Raw genomic sequence first — 10,393 nt, forward strand, 5'->3', positions numbered from 1 at the left:
CAGTGGTTATGGGGAACCTTTACACCCGCTCTCCTGAGGGCCCCACGCTGCAGCACAGTGCCACTAATGCACTCACCATGCTGGCCAGTGAGCCGCCAAACCCTCCCTGCTGGCCACCTGGAGGTTTGTGTCCTCAGACCAGCCTGAGCCTGGTCCCACCCACCCTGGCCCTGGGACCCCCCCCACCCCACTCTCTAGCATGAGGTAACCTTTGTTTAGGATTCCAATCTGTCTCTCTGTGTCCAGCTTCTTTCCTATACCACAGTGGCCTCCAGTTCCTTCACATAGCTGCTGGATGCTTGCTGCATGCTGTACCACATCCCTGTCACCGGTGCCTCCCCAGTGGCCACATGTGTTAAGCCCATTTCCTGGTGGCTATGACTTGCACTGCTGTGCACAGACCCATAGTCCTCTGTAATGCATATGTCCCATTTCCTCTGTCTGGGTCACTGGGCCACGCAGGTCCAGCACTGATCCCTGAGGAAGTCCCTCACTCCTCTCCACCATGGTTGCACTCACAAACTTCTTCTGGTGGAACAGCTGTGGACTTGAGCAGCTGTGGACACCACACAGCTGTGGTGTCTCCATACCCAGCATCATGCACAGACCCCCTCAGCACCCACAGGAGTCAGTGGGATGCCCTGACACCCTGGATGCGTTAGCCTGGCTGGGGAGAATCTAGATACAAAGTGACCCCTTTGGTAAATGCAGGTGGCGCTGCAGACCTGGGTCCAGAGGTGTCTCAGTTACTTTTCTCTCACTGCTGAGACAAAATACCCAACACCCCAAATTAAGCAGTTTATTTAGCTTATAGTGTGTAGAGGTTGCAGTCCATAATCAGCTGGCTCCAAGGCAGGGTGGCAAGGCACTGGGGCAACAGTTCAACTCAAAAAAGACAGCAAAAACTGCTAGAGTAAAGAAGGGAAAAGAAAGCCTCTATTTCTCCTTTGTATTGTACACAGGCTACCCCCACTCCCAAGGCCAGTGTAGTGCTCACAAAATCTCCTTGCCCTCCTCTTGCACAGGCTCAGGATGTTTACAAAGAACCCTGGCTTCCTGTTGAGTCTTTTAAGGGTCTAGACTTCTCAAGTTGACACAATGTATCAACCATAACAATCCACCCCTTGTCAACTTGGCAACCAGACATATTTCTTTAAACTAGCCTCCAGATACAAAGGCTACACTTATGCTTAGCATTTCACAGTTTGAACATTACAGCACAGTTTAGTGATCCTTAAGAACCAGTACTAAGTCTATCAATACTGTATTACTTTGGAACCATAAAATTCTGTCCCTGGCCCTCCAAAGACCCATGCACATGCCTTTATGCAAAAGACATTTAGTCCATCTGAAAAAGTTGCCAAAGTCCTAACAGTTTTAGCATTGTTGTAAAGTCCAAGTCCCTCCAATATATAAAGCAAACTCTTAGCTGCAACTACCTGTACAAATGAAAACAAAGTTAAACATTTCCAACATGCAGTGGCAAAAGATAACATTCCCATTCCAAGATTTACAAACAGGGATACAAAGGATTGGGACCAAAGCAAGTCCAAAATCAAGCAAGGCAAGCGTAGTCCCACATCCAGCACCTGAAACATCTGTATCAAATTGTGAGCTCCAAAGGGCTTGTGTGACTCCACCCCTATGGCACTTCTGGTGGTAGTAGCTCCCACAGCTTCTCTCTTGGGCTGGCTTGGCTCCCTCCTTGCAGCTTTCCTTAAATGATCCACACTCCTGCTTTTCCAAATTTCAGGGGTCTCCATTGTATTTTTGTCTTCACACTCACAGCTTCACACAGTTCCCTCTCAGGGACACACTGCATGGGCTCCCCGGCCTGCTTCTGAAATCAGGGTGAAAGTCCTTTTAACCTCAGAACTCTTGCATTCTGTGTGACTAAAGCCAGCGCCACGTGGATGCTGCCAAGTTCTGCTGTCAGCTGGAGCGGTAGCCAGGCTTTCCTCTCTTTTGGCTGTAGGGACCGAGTGCTTGGATCACTGGGCACTCTGAATCCAGTTCTGCGGAACAAATGTTTTATGTTGCCACTGTTCTGGAACATGGTGCTCTGAGGCTTTTTCCTCAAATCAAAGTCCTTCACTTTTGCAATTTTGAGGCTGCAAAAGTTCAAGATTTACTGCTTTTTGTGATGCGTTCAGGCTATCTTTTCTATTCTGTTCTTTCTCAAAAATCAAGATTTCCTCAGCTAGTCTTTGCAGTCCACAGCTTTAATGGAGCTTCCTTTCTGGCCACACTCATAGTGTTTTAAATAATCCTGCTGGGCACTTTGCTCTTGATTTGCAACATGAATCTGGCTAAAAGTCCCCAACAATAGTCATACCACAGCCTCAACATTCAACTGCCTTGAAATTTCTTCTGCCAGATTAATTAGTCCACTACCCTTAATCTTAATCTCAGGCAAATTTTCGGGACACAAGCAAAGTATAAGAGCTGGTGCACCCAAGTGCACCACAGCTAGACCCATAGCTGGTGCTGGGGCACCACTGTGGGTGGGCAGAGCCAAAGGAGCCCTGCCCCAGCCCCACCAGCGCCCTGTAGGGCCTGGCAGCCCCAGAGTGGAGTGTGGAAGATGTCGCACATACAGGAAAGGGGCCCAGCCTGCAGTCCTCATCCTGAACTGTGGTGACAGGACCAAAACCTATCTGGCTGTCTCTAACTCTTGTCCCAAGGGTCCCCCAGATGACAGCTGGCAGGGCTTTGGCTTGTCCCTCCTGGACATTGTGCAGGGTAGTGGGCAAGTCGGACTAGGGGAAGGGACTGTCCAAAGGGGCCCTGCCAGGAAGGACCCTGGGACAGTCTGCTGCTCTTCCCCCGACCTCCCCAAGGGATAGGGGCTCTTACCGGGACATTGCCCTGGGGAAAAGGAAGCCGTGCAAACCCTCAGGCCTCCCAGACACCAGCTCCGAGGGGGACGCAGATTTTGGGAGACCCAGCTGTCCAGGAGGCGGAGGGCTGGGCAGCCAGGTCGCAGCCCAGGTCCAGCCCCTGGTGCCAGGCCACAGTGTCACCTCACTTCCAGGAAGAGACTCTGCTGCCCAAGCTGCTGCTGTCCAGCTGTCCATTAACAGGCCAGTGGCTACAGGGCCACACAGTTGTGACGTGGGTCACTCCACAACCATCAAAGCCATTCCCAGTGAAGATCTGATGTTTGCTTTCATTTCCTCCGTGCGCAGTGGGGGAAAGAGCTATAAAGTAATCCACAGTGATAACCAGGGTGGTGATAATTGCCAGTGGCCAAGGGCTCACAGCAAGTTGTTAAAACCCTTCACACCAGTGAAGGCAGTGCCACCCGAGCCCATCACAGAGTAGGGACCAGAACCCCAACTGGCCTTGCAGACCCAACACAGCTCCCCAATGGAGGACGGGGGATGCAGCTGCCTTCCTGACACATCTGTCTTCTACATGTTCCCTGTGCACACAGAACACTCTCTGTTCAGGAAGCTACATGTTATTCAACAAAAAGAATTGGAGTGTATTATTGTCCTCCCACAGGTTGTCCACAGCTTGATAGGTGAGGTGTTACACCTCTGTAATGCCAACACTCAGGAGACTGAGGCAGGAGGGTCACCGCTAATTTGAGGCCAGCCTAGGCTGGGCTTATTATATAGTGAGTTCAAGTCCAACCTGAACTGTATAGTAAGAACTTGTCTCAAAAACAAAAACAAAAAAGCACAATGTCAACAGTTGCTTAGTAGGGCTGGGACAGCCTCAGAAGGCAGAGCCTCTGGTGTTGGGGCCTAGGGGCCTCCTGGCCACCCACTCTCTATATTCTGGGACTGCATTGTAGAAATGAGGTTGCATGGACTGTGAGCGGAGGGCTCCCTTGTGTCACAGGTGGGCAGGGCCCACAAGTGTCCACTGCAAGCAGGGCAGAGAGCTGAGGCTTACTTACATGGCAGCATGTGAAGCCCTGGTCCATGTCCAGTCTCAGCAACTGTCCCCACACTCACACAAGGAAGGGGGAGGACAGCACCCTGGGTGGGGGAGCCTAGGACCAGCACCAGAGTCCAGCCAGAGACTAGAATTGGACACTCTGCGCTCTGGTCGGGAATCCGGACTTGAGCTCCAAGACACCAGCCATGGACAGCCCAGCCCCAGAGCCCACAGCGTGGTCTGGGTACCCAGATCCCTCGGCAGGGCCCTGGGGACCAGATGGGCACTGGGGACAGGCTCCAAGGGGAGGCAAGGGATAATGCATGTGCAGGGACCCGGCCTGCACAACTCCTTGGCTCCTCTGAGGACATGGAAGCCACCAGCCACCAAATGTGACAAGCAGCAGTGAGGCCCAGAGACGTGAGCACAGCCTTGAGGCTGACCACAGAACCGTGGGGAACCCAGACTTCTATGATGGGCCAAGGCCCCAGAACATGAGGGCCAGGGCCAACGAGGACCTGCACACCATGTTCATAGCCCTGTGGTTCACAGCAGCCAAGAGGAGAAAGCCACGGAACATCCACGAACCGATGAACAGAAGCTGTGGGATGCCAGGAACATGGTAGAATATCATTCAGCCCTAAAGAGGAGGAAGGCCTGGCACCACTACAGCCTGGATGGACTCAAGGACACGGCGCTGAAACCAGCCAGTCCCCAAGGACAGGTCCTCTATGATCTGAGTCACAGAGCCCCAGAGGCATTAGGGACAGAGACAGAGCAGGATGGGCGAGGGGCCTGGGTGGGCCAGTGTCTAGGCAGAGAGGAGAGAGCCCTGCAGGTGACGGGCTCGATGCCCCAAGCGCACTTAAGCATGACTGAGAGAGGACATTTTATGCCAGGTGTATTTTATCACAATACAAAACAAGAGCATTTTTAAAGAGAGAAAAATCATCATCTTTGGTAATAGAATTTGAGCACTGGCCTGCTGTGACCTCTGGGAGAGCCCAGCCCAGGGGCAGCTGCGGCTGAGGTGTCAGGGGCACCAGCTCTTCCACCTGGGGGCGACCTCAGCACTCCACGCTGGCATAGATAACACTCCTATAGGAAAACTTCCGTAAGTAAAAAACAAAAGCCGGAAGCCAGCAAGCAGAGTGGTGTGCTGTGTACTCCCCTCTGCCAAGCTTGTGGCTAGCACCGGGCTGTGCGCCCTGAGTAGGTACTGCCCTGCACAGGGACGTGAGGGACTTCCAGCCAGTGCCCAGTGCAGGTCAGGGGACCCTCACATGACTCTGAGGCTTCTGCATGGGTCTAAAGATGCCGGGCATCGTGGGTCTTCTGCACGCCGCCTCCCACACAGTCACTAATGTCAGTTCCAGGCTGCCCAGAAATGTCTTCAGAGCACACATGGGTGGCATTATTTCCACCCAGGAGTATGGACATGTCCAGAGATGACCACAGGCTGTTCACACCACCTGTCCCCAGCACCAAGGCCACCAGCACTGGGCAATGCGAAATCCTCCCCAGGGAACCAGCAGGCAGCTCAGGGCTGCAGCCATGGTGCTGGGCTCTTCCTGGGGTGTGCAACACTCACACTCCAGCCCGACAGGGTGGAAACGGTACCACCACCAAGGCACATAGACACCCCTGCACCTCCGGCCCTGCTGTCTTTGAGGTGACCTGCCAGCTGGCAGACTCTGTGCAGGCATGGAGTTGGCCACTTCCCAGCTTGCTGTGGGAGGGTTTGGAACCCCCCCCCAAAAAAATGATGCAGGGACCCTAGGACACAGGGCAGCTGAGATAGTGTGTGCCCTGGAGGGTTTCCATTGCCACCCAGCCATGGCCAGGCACTGAGCAGGCTGAGGCTAGGCTCTGCCCAGCTTGGGGCAGCCAGGGGAGAAGCTGCCCGTGCCCGCTGCCAGGAGAGCGAGTGGGTGCAGGGCTCAGGCAGGTGATGCCAGCAGCTCCTCAAGGAACAAACAAAGTGCCAGTTCCTGGCAAGGGCAACAGCTGCAGGCCAGGCAGGAGGAAAGTCCATGTGGGGGGTCAGTGTGCACCCCACAGCCTCGCCCCACAGGTTTATGGCCAAGTCCTGTTGCGGGCACAGGTCCAGCGCCACCACCCTCCTACTGGCCTCTTTCAGGAAGCAGCTAGAAGCAGAAGCTGGGACCTGGAACCTGAAACCTGGCCAAGAGGTCACTGGCTCCTCAATTTCAGAGGCTGTGGGGGACAGATGCAGGACTGAGGTATCCATCCCAGCACCCAGCTGCTTGGAGGCCCTCAGGCTAGGGCAACAATGACACAGGGAGGGTGATGTCACTGGAGGGGCCCAGGGCCATTGTGTGTAACTGTAGGTCCCGTGGGACCCATGAGCCTCCATGTATCCCCTGGGGGTGCTGGACTGAGAGGACAGCTCTGGGGTACTGGGGGCCTCAGGCCAGGAGGCCAGGGTGAAGCTGGAGGTTAGGGCTTGAGCAGAAATTAAAGCAGGTTAGGCAAGGGTAAGGTCCAGCAGCAGGAGCCACATAGATGCCCAATTCACTCGAGGCACAGACTGGTGCCCCTCCTGTCCCCACAGGCCACCCCAGGCAGCCACCTGCCCACAGACAGTGATGACATCCCATGCTCTTACTTGGTCAGGAGACAGCCCCTTTTGTGGAGGTCCAGGCAGTCTGTGGGGGACTAGTGCCCTCAGTCCACTGGCCAGCACAGGCTGGGCAGCCTCTCCCACACTTTCCAACTGCCCCTGCTGGCCATCTCTCCATTCAGCGATGCTGCCTGGGGTAGCCACTTTCTCCTTCGTCTACTCTCACCTTCCACTGGGCCCTGCAGTGGCCAGGAGGGGCACCTGGGCTGGGGCCATCTGCACAGGCCCTCAGTGCTCACCCAGCCCAGCTTGGGCTGCTGGGTATGGAGGAAAATGTGGCAATGCCCACCTGGCACTTCTGGACCACCAGGGGGTCAAGGGCTGCAGGGCAGGGGTACCCAGCAGGAAGGGAAGGGATGCCGGAGGGTTGGTCCCCAAGGATGTCACCTTCCTGATCCTGACTGGACCCAGGAGTAGGGAGGACACTGTCACTGAAGAACAGGGCCAAAAGGAGGTGCTTGTGGCCCCCTGGTCGTCGTGGTTGGTTCACAGGTTCCTCACCTTGTGAGTCAGCTGCATGGAGCACAGCAATGCTACAGGCTATGGGTGGGATCCTGATCCCAGCCTCGGAGAATGGTTCCTGCATGAGCTGCAGGGAATCTTCATGCTTGGCTGGGACCCCACAGTAGGCCTAGGCAGGAGCGTGGCAGAACTCATGCCTTCATGGGTCCAGGCCACCCCATGCAGGGCCTGTGGACAGTGGCTTGATGTCACTGCTGGGCCTCGACCAGGTCTGGGGCAGGGGACAAGAGGGACACAGAGCAGGTGGAGGGAGCCCAGAAATTGGGTAGAGATGGTGCTAATGACTCCCAGGTCCTAGGCAGGTACCAAGGTGTTGAGGCACCACTGTCCTGGGCAGGCTGCACCGGGCTCCCTCCTAGAGCATCTGGAGCACAGCCCCTGCTGAGACAGGAGAGGAAGGGTTGGTGCAGCAGCTCTAGTACTCAGGGGCCCCAGACCTTTGGGGTCAGCTAGATGCCCCTCTCAAAACTCTGGGCCCCAGGGGACAGCTGTTCCCATCTCAGCTCGGGTTCCTACTCCCTGAGGCCTCAGCTGCAGCCAGCACTGCCCTCCTCCCACACTAGTGTGCTGGGTGATGCCCCAGACCAGGACACAAGGCCACCAGTAGGGGGCATTAGCGCCCTCACTGTGCCCCAAGGAGAGCAACGGCTGAGACTGCAGAACACAGAGAACCTTGAGAACCTGCTGGCTCAGTTTGCAGTGGAGGAGCTGGAGGTGGCACAGGCTGGGACTGTGCAGGTGCAAGGTGTGCAGGAAGTCAGGGTCCCACGTTGGCCTGGGCTCGGGTGAGCACCTCAAGCCTTGAGTACCCCAGGAAGTGTGTGTACCCACACACAGCAGGGCAGGACCTTGTGTCCAAGTCCATGGGCATGAGTGTGAGGAGGGTGCCAGGCATGTGGCACTTGCACTGGTGTGTGTGATCCCACACCCACCAGAGGCTGCACAGGCCCTGCCTTACTGCATCCCCTCTGCCCGGCCCTCTGAGAGCTGGCAGCCCTGGGGAGCAGCAGGCTGGACTCACCCACCACGCCCTGTTCTTTCCGAAGCTCAGGCAATTGCTGCCTTCCAGCTGGGCCCAGCCTTGATGGGGAACACAGGCTGGGCTGAGGGCCACCCTCTGCCTCACCTCTCTGTGCCTGTTTCCCCCTCTGCTTGGGGACAGCAGCTGCCAACTTGTGCACACAGGACCTCAGGTGGGCTCCACAGGGCAGAGGACAGACACTGGGCCTGCAGTTTCTCAGTACACAAAGGCTCAGAGCCAGCAGCATTGCAACTGTTGTCACCTCTGGGAAATGCATGGCCTCCTGTAGGCTGTGGGACTAGGCCAGGAGGGCCCCATGCTCATAGCAGGGTCAGCAAGACCCAGCCAGGTGGGGCTGGGGCCTCCCAAGATGGTCCTGGGGTGTACACATATATGGGAGACGAGTGGCCCAGAGGCTGCGTCTGAGGCTGGCTGTGCCTCTCTTTGGCCAGGTAGCAGCAATGTCCCTGGGTACCAGGAAAGCAGCACTTGGCCACCCTGGCATGGCTTGTCCTGGCTGGCCAGGCCAGTGTCTGCTATAGAGGGAAAGCCAGCAGGACAGCGAGGGTCCTAACCCCCAAAGACAAAAGAGGTACACAGCATGGGCCAGAACGGTGTTTTGAAGGAGCAAGGAGCCCCTGCTTGAGGCCTGGGTGACCACTGGACACACTGGGTGTGTGTGGATGCTGAACTGTCCCCACTGCACCCTGAACACATGCTGGAGTCCCAGGACCGCGGATGGGAGTTTATCTGCAGAGTACCCAAGGCCGCTGGGGGATCTGCCCCACACACGCGGTTCCAGCCCTGGCTCACTGAGAAGCTGTGTCCTGGGTTCATCGCCCAATCTGCAGTCTGGGGACAGCTGGGCTGGAGAAGTGACAAGGCCACCCCACGTTTCCACACACAGGACAGCCAGGTGAGGAGCAGCCACTCATAGCTGTGCGGCATCACGGCTCGGGGCATTTCTTCCTGGCTCCTCCACCTTCTTCACCGCAGCACATCCTGGTTTGTGAAATGGGTCAGGTTGCTTCGGTCTCTGGGAAGCAGCATGGCAGAGCCTGGAGGATCTAACAGAGAGAACGGGAAATGCACGAAGGGGCAGAGGTCAGAGTGTGAGCTTGGGGTGCGGGGCCAGAAGTCTTGAGAGGCAGAGTCTTAGTCCACAGGTGCTTAGCAGCCTGCGTGGAGCCCGAGTCTGGGGAGGCTTCCAGCCTCTTGCTGTGGGGGCTCTGTAAGCCTCTGTGCCTGGGCACCAAACCACCCGCACAGACTTGTCCCCACCTCCACCTTCCAGCATCAGGACTCCCATGTCCGTATAAGGATTTAGGGGCTCCCTGTCCTGGATCACAGCCTGCAGGGAGCTCCCTGGATGTGGTCTGGAGGGGACCGAGGAGCCGCCATAAGGGTCCAAGTTGACCAGGTGGCTGGGGACTGGCAGGGACAGAGCTGCCCAGGGAGGCCTGGGGCCAGTAGAAGCTGCTGCGTCCCGGAGTGTCCCCAAGGTCACATGCTGCAGGTTTTGGGGCTGCTCAGAGGTAGTGCGAGCCCTGAGAGCCAGGGGACTTTCTAGTCATGCAGGGGAGCGTCCTCAAGGGGATGGTGGATCCTGGCCCCTCTATTTTCTCTCTCACTTCCTGCCCCATAAAGTGAGCTTCATATCTCTGCCCTGTGCTCTGCCTCTGTATGCTGCCTCAGGCTGATGCAGCAGGCACTGAAACCTCGTCTGTGACGGCCAGATACCACGAAGATCCCGAGCCAGCACAGCTGAATTTGGCAGGTTTGCTGCCTTGGGTGTTCTGCTGCAGCAGCAGGAGACTACCTGGCCCCTCCAGCACTCAGCTGAGGAGTCCCAGACAGCGAGGCCACCAAGGCTGGACCACCCAGGCAGTGCAGAGGGCAGTAGCAGGAGCTGGGGGTAGGCAGTGCCCAGGGCATCGCAGCTCGTGCTGTGGTATAGCAGGCACTGTGCAGGGCTACTCTCAGCAGTGTAAGGTGTGCAGCTAATGAAAGTGCCAAGCACCCGCCCATGCCCAGCTTAGCTCTGGGTATGCACCGGGATGCAGATGCCCATGAGCACAGTGCACCATTCGGGCCCCTGGCAGCAGGAAAGAGCAGGATCCAACTACGACCAGGAGAAGCTGCAAAGCCCAGTGGGCCTCAGCAATCCCAGGCATGAGGACTGTCACGGTCTATGCACCGCATGCCACTAGACAGCTGTGGGAAGGAGTGGGTGCAGGGGACAGACGCACCAAGGTACAGAAGAAGAGCCAGACTGAACTTCCTGAGGTACAAATGACCTCACATAGATGGAGAACAGC

At 56.6% G+C, this 10,393-nt stretch overlaps 1 long non-coding RNA gene across 1 annotated transcript; it reads right to left on the reverse strand.

Moving 5' to 3' along the window:
* Positions 1 to 785: 785 nt before the first annotated feature.
* LOC134476298 (uncharacterized) lies at positions 786 to 3,951 on the reverse strand. Its single transcript, XR_010047874.1, has 2 exons — positions 2,857 to 3,951; positions 786 to 2,111 (listed from the first exon to the last, which is right to left on the reverse strand). It is a non-coding gene; the product is annotated as an uncharacterized LOC134476298 (long non-coding RNA).
* Between the last annotated feature and the right edge of the window lie 6,442 nt (positions 3,952 to 10,393).

The sequence above is a fragment of the Cavia porcellus genome, unplaced genomic scaffold, assembly GCF_034190915.1.
Source record: "Cavia porcellus strain 051 isolate PalLab524CR breed Dunkin Hartley unplaced genomic scaffold, mCavPor4.1 scaffold_6, whole genome shotgun sequence".
Taxonomy (NCBI): Eukaryota; Metazoa; Chordata; class Mammalia; order Rodentia; family Caviidae; genus Cavia; species Cavia porcellus.